We start from the raw sequence: 18,096 nt of genomic DNA, 5'->3' as shown, positions 1-18,096 counted from the left end.
TGGGTTTCATTCCTGGGCTACAAGGATGGTTCAACATTCGCAAATGAATCAATGTGATACAACAAATTAATATGAGAAGAGAGAAGAACCACATGGTCCTCTCAATTGATGCAGAAAAAGCATTTGACAAAATCCAACATCCGTTCCTGATTAAAACGCTTCAAAGTATAGGGATAGAGGGAACATTCCTGAACCTCATCAAATCTATCTATGGAATACCCACAGCAAATATCATCCTCAATGGGAAAAAGCTTGCAGCCTTCCCATTGAGATCAGGATCAAGACAAGGATGCCCACTTTCACCACTGTTGTTCAACATAGTATTAGAAGTCCTAGCGACAACAATCAGACAACAGAGAGAAATAAAAGGTATCCAAATTGGTAATGAAGAAGTCAAACTCTCTTTCTCTTCACAGATGACATGATTCTTTATATGGAAAACCCAAAAGACTCCACCCCCAAACTACTAGAACTCATACAGCAATTCAGCAACGTGGCAGGATACAAAGTCAATGTGCAGAAATCACTGGCTTTCTTATACACTAACAATGAAAATACAGAAAGAGAAATTAGAGAATCGATTCCATTTACTATAGCACCAAGAACCATAAGATACCTGGGAATAAACCTAACTAAAGAGGTAAAGGATCTGTACTTGAGGAACTACAGAGCACTCATGAAAGAAAATGAAGAAGACACAATTAGATGGAAGACCATTCCATGCTCTTGGATCAGAAGAATAAACATTGTTAAAATGTCTATACTGCCTAGAGCAATCTATACTTTTAATGCCATTCCGATCAAAATTCCACCGGCATTCTTCAAAGAGCTGGAGCAAATAATCCTAAAATTTGTATGGAATCAGAATAGATCCCGAATCGCTAAGGAAATGTTGAAAAACAAAAATAAAGCTGGCGTCATCACCTTACCTGATTTCAAGCTTTATTACAAAGCTGTGATCACCAAGACAACATTGTACTGGCATAAAAACAGACACATAGACCAGTGGAACAAAGTAGAGAGCCCAGATAAGGACCCTCAACACTATGGTCAATTAATCTTTGACAAAACAGGAAAAAATATACAGTGGAATAAAGACAGTCTCTTCAATAAATGGTGCTGGGAAAACTGGACAGCTATATGTAGAAGAATGAAACTCGACCATTCTCTTACACCGTACAAAACGATCAACCCAAAATGGATAAAAGACCTCAACATGAGGCAGGAATCCATCAGAATCTTAGAGCAGAACATAGGCAGTAATCTTTTCGATATCAGCCACAGCAACTTCTTTCAAGATATGTCTCCAAAGGCAAAGGAAACAAAAGCGAAAATAAACTTCTGGGACTTCATCAAAATCAAAAGCTTCTGCACAGCAAAGGAAACAGTCAAAAAAACAAAGAGGCAACCCACGGAATGGGAGAAGATATTTGCAAATGACAGTACAGACAAAAGGTTGATATCCAGGATCTATAATGAACTCCTCAAACTCAACCCACACGAAACAGACAAACACATCAAAAAATGGGCAGAAGATATGAACAGACACTTCTCCAATCAAGACATACAAATGGCTATCAGACACATGAAAAAATGCTCATCATCATTAGCCCTCAGGGAGATTGAAATTAAAACCACAATGAGATATCACCTTACACCAGTTAGAATGGCCAAAATTAACAAAACAGGAAACAACATGTGTTGGAGAGGATGTGGAGAAGGGGGAACCCTCTTCCACTGTTGGTGGGAATGCAAGTTGGTGCAGCCTCTTTGGAGAACAGTGTGGAGATTCCTCAAGAAATTAAAAACAGAGCTTCCCTATGACCCTGCAATTGCACTTCTGGGTATTTACCCCAAAGACACAGATGTCATGAAAAGAAGGGCCATCTGTACCCCAATGTTTATAGCAGCAATGGCCACAGTCGCCAAACTATGGAAAGAATCAAGATGCCCTTCAATGGATGAATGGATAAGGAAGATGTGGTCCATATACACTATGGAGTATTATGCCTCCATCAGAAAGGATGAATACCCAACTTTTGTAGCAACATGGACGGGACTGGAAGAGATTATGCTGAGTGAAATCAGTCAAGCAGAGAGAGTCAATTATCATATGGTTTCACTTATTTGTGGAGCATAACAAATAGCATGTAGGACAAGGGGCGTTAGAGAGGAGTAGGGAATTTGGGTAGATTGGAAGGGGAGGTGAACCATGAGAGACTATGGACTCTGAAAAACAGTCTGAGGGGTTTGAAATGGCGGGAGGGTGGGAGGTTGGGGTACCAGGTGGTGGGTATTATAGAGGGCATGACTTGCATTGAGCACTGCGTGTGGTGAAAAAAAATGAATAATGTTTTTCTGAAAATAAATGAATTGGAAAAAAAAAAGAATTATGTAGTGTCCCTCTGTATCTCTGACTACAGTCTTTAGTTTAAAATCTAATTTTCTGATATGAGAATCACTACCCTGATCTTTTGAGGCCCATCGGCATGATAGATACTTCTCCATCCTCTCACTTTCAGTCTGGTTGTACCCTTAGGTTTGAAATGAATCACTTGTAGACAACATATGGATGGGTCCTGTTGTTTTATCCAATAGGCAACCCTGTGTCATTTTATGGGTGCATTTAGGCCATTCACATTGGGAGTGGTTATTGAGAGATACGTTTTATTAACATTTTATTACCTTTGAAGTCTTTCTGTAGATTTTCTCCATATTTTTGTTCAATGATATTCTTAGGGTTTTTCCTATTTTATAGAGCCCCCCTTAATATTTCTTGTAGTGTCAGCTTCGTGTTCGCATACTCTTTTAAGCCTTGCCAGTCTTGGAAACTCATTATCTCCCCATCTATTTTGAATGTCTCTCTTGCTGACATGATAAAGTATTTATGGCTGCATGTTCTTCTCATATAGTGACCTAAATATATCTTGCCAGCCTTTCTGGCTTGCCAGGTTTGTGTAGACAGGTCTCACATTATTCTGATGGGCTTTCCTCTGTACATAAGGAGCTTCTTTGTCCTAGCTGCTTTCAGGAGAGCCTGTTGACAATTACAATTCGTTATTCTTAATATCAGGTGTCTTGAGGACTTTTGAGAATCTATAATCTTCGGAGGGGGGAGACTGTTCTACCTCTAGTACACAAACGCTGATTCCATTTGTGAAATTGGGAAGATTTTCATGGAGAATTTGTCCCACAATATCTTCTAGACTTCTTTTTCTCTCCTCCCCTTCAGGTATTCCAATAATTCTGATGCTGGAATATTTCATCCGATCATTTATTTCCCTGATTCTGTTTTCATAGTTTCTAAGCTGTTTGTTCCAGGCTTCCTCCTGATCATTTCTCTCTATCTGTTTGTCCTTCAGATCACTAAATTCCTCTTCTGTCTCAGTTGTTCTAGCTTTTAGAGAATTTAGATTAGATTGGAATTCATTGAGAACATTTTGAACATCATCCCTTGTGGCTTTCAGTTCTGCCCTAATAAATTCCATTTTGTAATCCATGGCTTTCACCCACCTAGCTATTGCCTGGAAAATTGTTAGCCTGAATTCCCTTTCTGACATATTGTCTATATCAATAACTATTAGCTCTGTTGCAGAAGGCCCAGCCTTTGAATTTTTCTTATCTTGTGCATTCCTCCTCCTCCATTTTGGTGAGAGATTGCTGACAGATGTAGTTGAATGTATCGACCGTAGTGCAATCAAAGTGCACCCTGATACGCTTCTGGGCAATCAAGTGTGCCCATCCAAATGAAAGAAAAAGGAAAGACAGAAAGAGAGAGAGAGAGAGAGAGAAATGAAAGATAAAATAAAAGAGAAGGCTCAGCCCAAATGTGCCCCAAGGTAAGATTTATGAAGCACACAAACAAAAACAGACAAACAAAAGGAATGATAAAAGTAGATGACAAGAGAAAAAAGAATATATATATATATATATATATATATATATATATATGCAAAAAAAAGAACTTCATCAAAAAGAACCCCAAGTATAAGATTTATATACTACCATGACAAACACAAATACACAGAAACACTGGTGGAAGAAAAAGATAGGAGAGCAGTTATAAATTCTCACTGTGGGCAAGGATGTTTGTTTTCATTCTCCCTGGGTGTATCTTGATATCTTTGTTAAAGGAGTGAACTTTCCTAAGATAAAGAGGGATTAAAAAATGGTTTACCTATAGGGGTAGCATTGATTTGGGAATGTGGATTACCTTGAAGTTTAACTCTATATTAATATTAAAAAATAAAAATTAAAAATAAAGTAAACTAAACTAAAATGAAATTTTAAAAAATTAAAAATAGAAAAGCAAAATAAAATCATGGTTATAGGTATCAAAAAGTTCAGGTTGAGAGGTTATTATAAAACTTGATGTACTGGACATCTCACTATGATGGTAAATAGGTTTAAAAGTATTGAGCCAGAATAGTGGGAACGAATTCAAAATAAAAGTTGTATCTATGAAGTAGTGGTGGTTGTTCTCTTGTATTTTTTCTTTTCCAGTTGGCTTTCTGGGGGAGGGCCTGCAGCCTGGGTTTTCAGTCAGTGTTTCTTGAGTCAAGTCCTCCCGACCACCTTAAGGGGGTGGGCTCTAAGAAAACTGATTTTTCAGGCTTTTGTTCCCTGGAGGTTTTTGCTTTCTTTCTTCGCTTGTTTTCTCTCACTTTGACAGCTTTTGATGGTTTTTAGAGGTTTAGAGGAAAGCAAACTCACTCAGACCTCCCTCTCAGAGAGAAGCCTCAGTCTGTTCCCCTCTGTGTGCCCCAGAGCACATAAATTCCCCCTTGGATCCTGGCAGAGCACGTTCCCAGTCGCAGTCCCTGGGGACACAGGAACTCCTGCTTGTACCAAAAACCACGACAGTGGTGGCTGTGGGGCAGCTCCAGACCACCAGAAAGGTTGCAAGCAGCAATAGCACACTGAGATGTTCCTGTTGGCCCGGGCTGGGAGTGCTCAAACTTTCCAGGTCTGAGAGTACTGGGTTGTGGTCTCCACCCACCTCTCTCAGGGGAGGGTGTGGGGTTCGACTCAGACTCATAGCACTGTGTGGCGCATGCGTAGAGAGTGAAAAAATGCTGTGGTTCTGATGGCTGTCAAGGCTTCCAGCCCCTCATGGCAGCCACCACCCAGGCGCTCTCAGGTGTGCTTATGGCTCAGGGACCAATACTTGGTTTCTTCCCGGCACTCTCTCTGGCTCAGAGCCAGGGGTTGTTGTCCTTGTTTTGGGGACTTATGCCCCTGTCCCAACCACCCCAATTCCCACAATTTCCACCCAGATCCTTTGCTCTTTTTGAGTGCTTTCAACCATACTCCAAGTTAATGCTGGTCCCCAGTCACAGGGCACACTCATATTGGTGTATTACATTCCAATGGGTCACTTCTGGTGGCTCCCTCCCCCTTTTGTTTATCTTCCAATATCAGTCCAATGTTCCCACTCTGCTTTACCTGCCGCCTGGCATCTTCTGCCACATTAGAGATCCAGACATGTATAATTCTAAGCTCAGGCTGATTTCATGGGTGATCGGAGTTCTTTGGTAGATAATCAGCTCTCTTCAGGGTAGAGGTTGAAATGGCACCTTCTCCTAGTTCTCTGCCATCTTGTCCAATCCTGTGATTTATGATAACATATCTCATTCTTGAGACAAGAACACAGAGATGTTTTAGGTGACAGGGCTTAGGATATTAGGGCATGAAGGACATGGGATGGATCACTGTGCATTGGTAACAGAAGGGGATCAAAATCCTGCATCAGTAAAGGGCTCAATGGCTGTGATAAATGACTGTCCTTCAGGGATGGTGTGCAGCGCAATGATGCCCCTTATCGTGAAGCTGGAGGGACCGCAAAGATGTGTTCCATCAAAACAAAGGGGTAGAGGAAGACACATAGTACTATGGGCTGAAGGTCTCTTTGGATAAAAGTCTCCCAACTCACCATGATCATTTGCAAGACTTGCAGAACTTGGGGAAGAGCTGTTGTGCCAACGTGGACACCTGAGAGCACGAGATAGGAAAATCCATAGCACAGTGCAAAATAACTCTAGATTAATGAAATGAGACATGGTTTAAAGTCTCTTTAATGATATTCTTATATGTGGGCAATGACTCTGCTTCTGTCAAAGGCATGGGAAGAACCATGAGGCAAGTTTGGGAAAGAGATGGGATGGAGATGCATGTGATTACTGGACTCTAGGAGCCCAGGCTGGCTTCTAGGAAGTGGGGCTTTTTGTGTTGTATTCACGTACTTGGAGTGGGATATCCCCAACACCTGCACTCGCCTCGTAGGAGCAATGGACTCTGTTGACTGTGTGGGGCACCTTCTTGTCCTTCAAGGAGGTAGAGCAGGGGATCTCATCATACAGCTCATGCCCCATCTTCTTTGTAGAGCTCTGTAAAGACAGTGCCCAGAAACCAGGCAGGAGGCCTCAGAGCCCTGTCTGGATGATTTTGCTGGTCTTCAGACCAAGGGCACTCCATTCCAGACACACTACACCACAGCATGCACACACCTCCATCAAGGAGATAAACGTGCCACAGCTTCAGGATCTTGGATGGGCTCTGGCACAGGTAAGAGACACTTCAGGAATCCTCTTTCCACCCTGTCCACAATGATGTGGGTGTGAACAAGAAGGGATTACCACGGTATCCACTCTCCTCAACCTACTATAGCCCATGGTTGGGAACCCCCACAAATTCCTCTTTCTCTAAAACTCAAGAGGAAGGGATGGAGCTGCCCTTGGATGGCTCATAGAAGTGGGAATTGCCTAGTCTGCTCAGTATTATGTACCTTATGGCACCTCTTGCCATATGCCCTGAGGTGTTGCAGTCCATGTTTTGGACCAATGTCTGCAGCATGTGAAAAACCATTTCCCTGGGGTTTCTGAATACCAGAGACCTGGAAAGTAGGGAAAAATCCAGAGAATATCTTTCTGTATCAGATTTCTCTAGCCACGTAACTCTGTATGGACTACACTGGAATGTGGGTGCCTAGTTGCAGGGGTTCCAAGTTCTGTTGGGGTCTATGTTCATAGAAGTGACATCACAGTCTGGGACACCCTGCCCCAGTCCATTCCTGTTTTGACACCTATGGAAACAGTGCTCTGGTTTTCCATCCCCTCATCCATTTTCTGCATGCAAGGCCACATCTGTACATAGTGACATCAACACACCCCTCTCCACAGGGCCCAGGGAAGGTCTGGGTGCAGCAAGGGCCCCAGCTTGGAAACACATCTGGTTTCAGACACAACTCTCTATTCTTACCTGTTTTTGACACTAGATAAGCCATTGTGTCTGACAGGGATGGTCTTCTCTGTAAAATACAGATGATGCTAGCATGTCCTTCTACCAGATATCCAAAGGCATAGGTTGGATAATATCTATGATGTTAGAGTTGTGGGTCACATGTAGGAAATACCTCCAACCAAATTTCCTTCCTCCTATCAACGTCTTTGAATCTGCTCCTAGTCACATCCCACCCACAGTCCCGACTGGTTTGTGTGTTTTTGTGTGCAAATGTTCACTTGCTCCTGTGTGCACATATGTTTTCATCAATGCTGACATTCTAGATCCCAGAAGATGATAGTCCCATGTACAATCGGTGAATAATAGCTTCACAAGATCTTAGACTTCTAATTTTCAATGGAAACCCTAAAGAAGGGATTGGAGCCTTGGCCCTTTATAGTCAGAATGCACCCATACACTTAGAGACTGCCTGTCCTGGGATTCAAGCCATTACCTCCTTTCCAAAGTGTGTGATGTAGATAGGGGTCAATTCAGTGGGTTGCCATAACCTGGGGTCCCTCTCAGACAAGAACATTGGGAGATGTCTCTTTTCTAGGATACCAATGACCACCCTCAGCCTAATACCATTTCCATGTCTATAACCACATCCTTCTAGACAACCTTTTCCAGAGCCTCAGTGAAATTCTATGTCACCAGGACTCCACTTTTGAGTGTACTCAAAGAGCTGGATTCATGCCTGGTAAGCCTTCCTACCAGTCTGATTTTGGACAAAGCACAGACCCTGTAGGGATCATCACCTTCTCCCCTCAGGGGCTCCATTGGTTCCCCAACTCCTCTGTATACATCCTTGTGTAACCCTCTCCCCTGAATGTGGACTGGATATAGTGATTCAATTCTGTTCGACAGAACATGGGAACATGACCCAAAGTCCTTGCTGAGATTTGGATATAAAAGCTCATTGCCCAGCCCCATGTTGACTCTGACCCATGTTCTCTCTCAGATCTTCAGACTGGAGTACAAGCCCCTAGGTTGAACCATGACACATACATATGCTTGTGGCCTAGCACTGTGGGTCAACAACAGACAGAAGAACTCAGGTTTTTGATATTGGCTGTATCTGGCCCATGCCCCTAAGTGACCTCACGTTCTCAGTGAAGCAGTTTCTACCTGTTTGTTGTCAACAGCCACAACCTAATGAGAGACTCTAGAAGGATCCCCAGCTAAGCACTGCTGGATTCCTGATCCCCTGAGACTGGGAGACAGTGTTTGTGGTTTCAGCCACTGAGTGTGTGGAAATGTGGTCACACAGCACTGAGAGAAGAAAACTGATACTGTCGAACTGCTCCTGGCCCGGGACCTCCTATGCTCCCTCTCTTCTCTCTTCCTCAGCTTCCTCTGGCCACCCTGGCCTCCATTCTAACCTCCACTCTGGGAACATCGAATTCTGCCTCCAATCATATGCTCCATGGTGTCCTCTGCCAGGCTGAATACACTCAGGGCTGTCTCCTCCTCTTCCTACCATAGGAATTGTCAATGTCATATCAGGATAGCCTTGTCATACCCCTTACCTGGTGGAGCTCAGTACTTAGATGTAGTCCCTTTCTCTTTTCCATCTCACTTTTGTTTTTTGTTTGTCCATCTTCTCCTCTAGACCCTGAGCTCATAGAAGGAAAACCTGGTTGACTGATAAACACTGGTACCATCTCAGTGTGCATTGCCCAGTGGCTGAATGAATGGGAGACATGGTCCATCCAAATACCGAGCAGCTCCATTGCTTGAGCCTTACCGATTTTGGTAATCTGTAAATTCTTTAGTTTGGTTTTGGTTTTTTAGTTAACTCTTCCTGATGTGGGGCTCAATTTCATAACCCAGAGATCAAGTATACTACTGACTGAGGAAGCCAGGTAACTCTTTGGTCATTTTTAAAGGTTTTTATCTGATCACTCTTGAAGTTAACTTGGTGATTTCACATGTTGTAGGTATACTAAATTATTCTTTATTACCAAGTAACTCGCCCAATTTTGGTAGCATGTCACCACAGATATTCCCCCATGGCAGTGCTGAGGGGCTCTTCAAATTATGAGACTGAAATCCTTTATGTGGTATTTCAGGAATGCAGAGGCCCTCCACAATGGGTCTTCTCACGCCCTGGGTTGTCATGCACATCTGATTTCATCAGCATAAGAGGAAAGATGACAAAGAAATACACAAAGGAGGGTGTTTCCAGCCAGATCTTGAGGGCCTAGATGTACACTTTTGTGCTCAATCTTTTAATTATTTTTTCAGGGTTTTATTTCTTTATTAGAGGGTAAAGAGCACAAGCAGGTGAGGAGGGGCAGAGGGCAGAGAACCAGCAAGATGCTGAGGTGAGGAGGACCGGGTGTGGCTGATATAGACCGGTGAAAACAGTTTAGGCTACAGAGAGCAAGTCTCCATCCACTGGTAATCCAGGAGTAGTAATTACTCTCAGTTCCCTGTGACTATGACCTGGCATCAGGGGAGACCGTCCAGGGATTGCTTCATGGACTCAGAGAACATTGAGTGGTGGAAAATTTTTCCTTTATTTAGGAGGGACATGAAATGTCAATCTTGGTGATGATAATTTCTCTTCCTGGACATACAGCACCAGCCCACGAAGTAGATCCTGAACCACCTCAAGAGCAACCTTTAACTCTCACTGTGGTGCCTGCAGCAGCTTCAGAGTTTAATTGGCATGGGTGGGAATAAGTTGAGCTAGTGATATGACTGTGGATACAGCAGAGGGGAGGCACCATCCTTAATGAGCCTACTGCAACTTTTTTTAATTGATTTATTTATTTTCAGAATAACAGTATTCATTATTTTTTCACCACACCCAGTGCTCCATGCAATCCGGGTACTCTAGAATACCCACCACCTGGTACCCCAACCTCCAACCCCCCCGGCACTTCAAGCCCCTCAGATTGTTTTTGAGATTCCATAGTCTCTCATGGTTCACCTCCCCTTCCAATTTACTCCCTTCTCCTCTCTAACACCCCTTGTCCTCCATGATATTTGTTATGCTCCACAAATAACTGAGACCATATGATAATTGACTCTCTCTGCTTGACTTATTTCACTCATCTCATTTCACTCATCTCTTCCAGTCCCGTCCATATTGCTACAAAAGCTGGGTATTCATCCTTTCTGATGGAGGCATAATACTCCATAGTGTATATGGACCACATCTTCCTTATCCATTCATCCGTTGAAGGGCATGTTGGTTCGTTCCATAGTTTGGCGACCATGGACATTGCTGCTATAAACATTGGGGTACAGATGGCCCTTCTTTTCTCGACATCTGTGTCTTTGGGGTAAATACCCAGGAGTGCAATTGCAGGGTCATAGGGAAGCTCTATTTTTAATTTCTTGAGGAATCTCCACACTGTTCTCCAAAGAGGCTGCACCAACTTGCATTCCCACCAACAGTGGAAGAGGGTTCCCCCTTCTCCACATCATCTCCAACACATGTTGTTTCCTGTTTTGTTAATTTTGGCCATTGTAACTGGTGTAAGGTGATATCTCAATGTGGTTTTAAATTGAAACTCACTCAGGGCTAGGGATGATGAACATTTTTTCATATGTCTGATAGCCATTTGTATGTCTTGATTGGAGAAGTGTCTGTCCATATCTTCTGCCCATTTTTTTGATATGTTTGCCTGTTTTGTTTGTGTTGATTTGAAGAGTTCATTATAGATCCTGGATATCAACCTTATGTCTCTACTGTCATTTGCAAATATCTTCTCCCATTCTGTGGGTTGCCTCTTTGTTTTTTTGACTGTTTCCTTTGCTGTGCAGAAGCTTTTGATTTTGATGAAGTCCCAAAAGTTTATTTTCGCTTTTGTTTTCTTTGTCTTTGGAGACATATCTTGAAAGAAGTTGCTGTGGCTGATATCGAAGAGATTACTGCCTATGTTCTCCTCTAGGAGTCTGATGGATTCCTGTCTCACGTTGAGGTCTTTTATCCATTTTGAGTTGATCTTTGTGTACGGTGTAAGAGAATGGTCGAGTTTCATTCTTCTACATATAGCTGCCCCGTTTTCCCAGCACCATTTATTGAAGATACTGTCTTTCTTTCCACTGTATATTTTTCCCTGTTTTGTCGAAGATTAATTGACCATAGAGTTGAGGGTCCATATCTGGGCTCTCTACTCTGTTCCACTGGTCTATGGATCTATTTTTATGCCAGAACCATGCTGTCTTGGTGATCACAGCTTTGTAATAAAGCTTGAAATAAGGTAGCGTGATGCCCCCAGTTTTATTTTTGTTTTTCAGCATTTCCTTAGCGATTCAGGGTCTCTTCTGATTCCATACAAATTTTTGGATTATTTGCTCCAGGTCTTTGAAGAATACCAGTGGAATTTTGATCGGAATGGCATTAAAAGTATAGATTGTTTTAGGTAGTATAGACATTTTAACAATGTTTATTCTTTGGATCCAAGAGCATGGAATGGTCTTCCATCTTTTTGTATCTTCTTCAATTTCTTTCATGAGAGTTCTCTAGTTCCTCAAGTACAGATCCTTTACCTCTTTGGTTAGGTTTATTCCCAGGTATCTTATGGTTCTTGGTGCTATAGTAAATGGAATAGGTTCTCTAATTTCCCTTTCTGTATTTTCATTGATAGTGTATAAGAAAGCCACTGATCTCTGTGCATTGACTTGGTATCCTGCCACATTGTTGAATTGCTGTATGAGTCCTAGTAGTTTTGGGGTGGAGTCTTTTGGGTTTTCCATATAAACAATCATGTCATCAGTGAAGAGAGAGAGTTTGGCTTCTTCATTGCCAATTTAGATACCTTTTATTTCTCTTTGTTGTCTGATTGCTATTGCTAGGATTTCTAATATTATGTTGAACAAGAGTGGTGAAGAGTGGGCATCCTTGTCTTGTTCCTGATCTCAATGGGAAGGCTGCAAGCTTTTCTCATTGAGGATGATATTTGCTGTGAGTCTTTCATAGATAGATTTGATGAGGTTCAGGAATGTTCCCTCTTTCCCTATACTTTGAAGCGTTTTAATCAGGAACGGATGTTGGATTGTGTCAAATGCTTTTTCTGCATCAATTGAGAGGACCATGTGGTTCTTCTCTCTTCTTATATTTATTTGTTGTATCACACTGATTGATTTGCGAATGTTGAACCATACTTGTAGCCCAGGGATGAAACCCACCTGGTCATGGTGGATAATCTTTTTATTGTGCTGTTGGATCCTGTTGGCTAGGATCTTGTTGAGAATCTTAGCATCCATATTCATCAGTGATATTGGTCTAAAATTCTCCTTTTTGGTAGGGTCTTTGCCTGGTTTGGGGATCAGGGTAATGCTGGCTTCATAGAAAGAGTCAGAAAGTTTTCCTTCTGCTTCAATTTTTTGAAACAGCTTCAGGAGAATAGTTGTTATTTCTTCTTTGAAAGTTTGGTAGAATTCCCCAGGGACTCCATCAAGTCATGGGCTCTTGTTTTTTGGTTGGTTTTTGATCACTGCTTCAATCTCGTTACTAGATATCGGTCTATTCAGGTTGTCAATTTCTTTCTGGTTCCATTTTGGTAGTTTATAGTTCTCCAGGAATGCATCCATTTCTTCTAGGTTGCTAAGCTTATTGGCATATAACTGTTGATAATAACTTTTGATGATTGTTCCTACTTCCTTGGTGTCCGTTGTGATCTCTCCCTTTTCATTCATAATTTTATGAATTTAGGCTTTCTCTCTTTTCTCTTGGATTAGTATAGCCAATGGTTTATCGATCTTATTGATTCTTTCAAAATACCAGCTTCTAGTTTCACTGATACGTTCTACTGTATCTCTGGTTTCTCCCTCATTGATCTCAGCTCTAATCTTGATGATTTCCCTTTTTATATGTGGAATTGGTTTTATTTGTTGTTGATTCTCCAGTTCTTTATGGTGTAGAAACAGCTGGTGTATTCTAGATTTTTCAATTTTATGGAGTGAGGCTTGGATGGCTATGTATTTCCCCCTTAGGACCGCCTTTGCTGTATCCCATAGGTTTTGGACCGAAGTGTCTTCATTCTCATTGGTTTCCATGAATTGTTTCAGTTCTTCTTTGATCTCCTGGTTGATCCAAACATTCTTAAGCAAGGTGGTCTTTAGCTTCCAGGTGTTTGAGTTCCTTCGGAACTTTTCCTTGTGATTGAGCTCCAGTTTCAAAGCACTGTGAGAATATGCAGCGAATAATCTCAGTCTTTTGGTATCGGTTGAGTCCTGATTTTTGACCCAGTATGTGGTCTATTCTGGAGAAGGTTTCGTGTGCACTTGAGAAGAATGAGTATTCTGTTGTTTTAGGGTGGAATGTTCTGTGAGGTCCATCTGGTCCAATGTGTCCTTCAATGCTCTTGTTTCTTTATTGATTTTCTGCTTTGATGATCTGTCTAATTCTGAAAGAGGCATGTTAAGATCTCCTACGATTAGTGTATTCATATCAATATGACTCTTTATCTTGATTAACAGTTTTCTTAAGTAATTGGCTGCTCCCATATTGGGAGCATAGATATTTACAATTGTTAGATCAACTTGGTGGATATTCCCTTTAAGGAATATGTAGTGTCCTTCTGTATCTCTGACTACAGTCTTTAGTTTGAAGTCTAATTTATTTGATATGGGAATCGCTACCCCAGCCTTCTTTTGAGGCTTATTGGCATGAAAGATGCTTCTCCATCCCTTCACTTTCAGTCTGCATGCATCTTAGGTTCAAAGTGGGTCTCTTTTAGACAACATATGGAAGGGTCCTGTCGTTTTATCCAATCTGCAACCCTGTGCCATTTTTTGGGTGCATTTAGGCCATTCACATTGAGAGTGATTATTGTTATATACGTTTTTATTGACATCGTGTTACCTTGAGGTCTTTCTCTCTGTAGACTGTCTCTGTTGTTCAATGCTATTCTTGGGATTTTTCCTCTTTTATATAACCCCCCTTAATATTTCCTGCAGTGTCAGCTTTGTGGTTGTATAGTCTTTTAAGCCTTCCTGGTCTTGGAAACTCTTTATCTCTCCATCCATTCTGAATGTCAGTCTTGCTGGATAAAGTATTCTTGGCTGCATGTTCTTCTCATTTAATGCCCTGAATTTATCTTGCCAGCCTTTTGTGGCTTGCCTGGTTTTTGTGGGCAGGTGTGACGTTATTCTGATGGGCTTCCCTCTGTAAGTAAGGAGCCTCTTTGCCCTGGCGGCCCACAAGAGATTATACATACAATTATAATTCCTTACTTTGACTATCAGGTTTTGTGATTTTTTTTTGGAATGTATAATCTTGGGTGGAGACCCTTCAGCCTCTAGTACATGAACGCTGGTTTCATTCGCAAGATTGGGAAAATTTTCATGAAGGACTTATCCCACTATATCTTCTAGACTTCTTTCTTTCTCCTCTCCTTCAGGGATTCCAATAATTCTGATGTTGGAATGCTTCATGGCATCATTTATTTCCCTGATACTGTTTTCGTGGTTTCTAAGCTGTTTGTTCCAGGCTTCCTCCTGATCCTTTCTCTCTATCTGTTTTTCCTCCAGATCACTAATTCTATCTTCTGTCTCAGTTACCCTAGCTTTGAGAGCGTTTAGATTAGATTGGAAATCATTGAAAGCATTGTAGACCTCCTCCCTGGTAGCTTTAAGCTCCGCCGTAACATTGTGAACATCCTGTCTGTTCGCTTTCAGTTTGGCCCTAAAAAATTCCGTTTGGTCATCCATGGCTTTCTCCAACCTAGCTATTGCTTGGATCATTGTTAGCCTGAATTCTCTTTCCGACATATTGTCTATGTTGATAGCCGTTAGCTCTGTTCCAAAAGGTCCATCCTCTGCATTTTTCTTCTGTTGGGCATTGCTCCTCCTAATCATTTTGGTGGGAGTTGACTGAACAGATGTAGCTGGATGTATCAACTGTGTTGCACTCAAGATGCACCCTGGAACACTTCTGAGCAATCAGGATTCCCCATCCAAACGAGAGACAAAAGAAAAAAAAAAAAAAAAAAAGAAAAAGAAAAAAAGAGAGAGAGTGAGACAGAAAGAAAGGGAAGATGAAAGAGAAGCTTCAGCCCAGATGGACCCCAAGGTAAGATTTATGAAGTAGACAAACAAAAACAGACAAACAAAAAGAGTGATACAAATATATGACAAGAGAAATTATATATATATGCAAATAAAGGAAGAACATGTCAGAAAGAACCCCAAGTGTAAGATTTATATGCTATCAGGACAAATACAAAAACACAGAAACACTGGTGGAAGAAGAAGATGGGAGAGTGGTAATAAATTCTCAGTGTGTGAGAGGAACGTTGTTTTGATTCTTCCTGGATGTATCTTGATATCTTTGTTAACGTACTCGACTTTCCTAAGATAAATGGGATTAAAAATTGTTTTACCTATAGGGGTGGTATTGATTGGGGAAAATGGATTACTTTGAAGTTTAACTCTATATGAATATTAGAGGATAAAAAGGAATAAACTAGACTAAACTAAACGAAAATTAAAAAAGAGGAATTCAAAAAACAAAAATGCAAAAGAAAAACATAGGTGTATGTATCAAAAAGTTCATGTTAAAAAGGTATTATGGAATTTGATGTACTGTACAGCTCGTTGTGATATTAAATAGGTTAAAAAATTACTTATGTGTAAAAAAAATGAACCAGAATAGTGGGAACGAGTGAAAAATAAAAATTTTTCTATGAAGTAGTGGTTGTTCTCTTGTAATCCTTTTTTTTTTTCTCTCTCTCTCTCTCTTTTTTTTTTTTTCTTTCTTGGTTTGTTTTCTGGGGAGGGGCTTGCCATGTGGGTTGTCAGTCAATGATGTTTCCTGAGTTAAGTCCTCCCACCCCCCTCAATGGGATGGGCTCTGAGGAAACTGTTTTTTTGTTCAGGCTTTTGTTCTCTGGCGGTTTTTAAGTTTGTTCACTTTTTTCTCTCTCACACTTTCCGCTTTTGATGGTTTTTGTAATTTTAGAGGAAAACAAACTGCACCCTAATCTCCCTCTCAGAGAGAAGCCTCAGTCTGTGTGCAGAGCCTAAATAAGTTCCCCCTTGTCCGCTGGCAGAGCAGGTTCCAAGTTGCAGACCCTGGGGATGCAGAATTTTTGGCTTGTTCCCAAAGCCAAGGCAGAGGCAGCTGTCTGGGAGCTCTCGACCGCCAGAGAGTTTCCAAGCAGCAATCGTACACTGAGATTTTGCTGCTGGCCCAGGCTGGGAGTGCCTGGTCTTGCTGGATCCAAGAGTGTCCGGCTTGTGTGCTCCTCTTTCAGGGGCGGCTATGGGTCACACACATGTCTCAGGCACTGAGAACAGGGCGCAGGTCCGAAAGCATCAGGCTGGGCTTGTGCGCACCTCTGTCAGGGGAGTTTGGGGCATGCAGCTTAGGCTCTGAAACAATGGCGCGGGTCAAAGAGCGCCGGTAGGGCCTTTGTAACTCTCTCAGGGGAGCATGAGGGACGTGCGCGTGTATCTCAGGTGTTGTACCAGGGCTCGCACGTTCTGCCCACCGGTGTTCCTCCTATCCCCTCACAGGAGCCAGAACCCATGCATTCTCTGGCGCGCTGGCGGCTTAGGGACCAAGACCTGGTTTCTCCACCGCACTCTCTCTGCCTCAGCACCAGGGGAGGCTCTCCTGGGACCAGGGACTTAAGCCCCTGTCCCTAGCCACCCCGATTCCCACAATTTCCCACCACGATCCTTTGCTCTTTTGGAGTGCTTTCAACCAGTCTCCAAGTTAACGCTGGTCCCCAGATGCAGGGCACTCTCGCTCGTATTGGGATATTACTTTCCAACCTGTCGCCTCTGGTGGCTCCCTCCCCCTTTTGTTTATCTTCAGATATCAGTCACCGTTCCCACTCCGCTTTACCTGCCCACTGGCTTCTTCTGCCCCTGTCGAGATCCAGACGTGTATAATTCTGATCTCAGGCTGATTTCATGGGTGAATGGAGTTCTTTGGTAGGTAATCAGCTTACTTTGGGGTACAGGCTGAAAAGGTGCCTTTTCCTACTTCTCCGCCATCTTGTCCCCCCTCATAATGCAACGTTTTTATTGACAATGAAGAGTTTCATTGAGATACATAGGAGTTGACTACGATGGGGGACATTTATGGCTTAAAACTGTTCAAGTGGTGAAGTGGGGTAGAATCCCAGATGTGACAGCATGACCTCATGATCCCAGGGGTCAAAACATAAACAGCTGGGGCCTGGATGCTTCAGAGTTCCCAGACATCACTTAGAGAAAAATGGTTGAAAACCACGAAGCTAGGTCCTGGCTTTCTGCTCTGTGTTGCCCTATACCCCAAATCACAGCATTACTGGGTGTCAACTTTCCTGAGAGGGATCCAGCAAAAAACAAAAGCATGGCAAGACCTGCAACACCCTGGAGGTATTGTGTGGGTCTGTGTCACAGGAATCCATAGAAATTGGAATAGGCATCAGCTGTGTGGCTCAGTTGTTTATGTAACTGCCTTCGGCTCAGGTCTTCATCCCAGACTCCCTGGATCAGGTCCCCCATCAGTTGCCCAGCTCCATGGGGATTCTGCTTCTCTCTCTTACCTTCTCCCATCTCATTCTCTCACTCTCTCTCTCTAACATAAACAAATAAAATCTTTAAAAAAAGAAAATTGGGGTTAGAACTCAGTCACATGCCTAAGATAAAAATGCCTTGTCACTGGCAGCATGAACACAGAGTTCTGACAGAAACTGCGGAGTTAAGACTGGTGGATTTTTCCCCCCTATGATGGCTCACTGCAGATCTGAGGTGCATATTATCAGCTCCTAAGTAGAGAACAGGGTTCAGTGATATTCATCTCACCCATCTGTGCTGCATGCCTTCAGTAAGTAATACAGCACTGCATAATAGAATCCAGACGTG

This window comes from Neovison vison, chromosome 4 (genome assembly GCF_020171115.1).
Source record: "Neovison vison isolate M4711 chromosome 4, ASM_NN_V1, whole genome shotgun sequence".
NCBI classification, from domain to species: Eukaryota; Metazoa; Chordata; class Mammalia; order Carnivora; family Mustelidae; genus Neogale; species Neogale vison.
Note: the sequence above shows the minus strand (reverse complement) of the source record.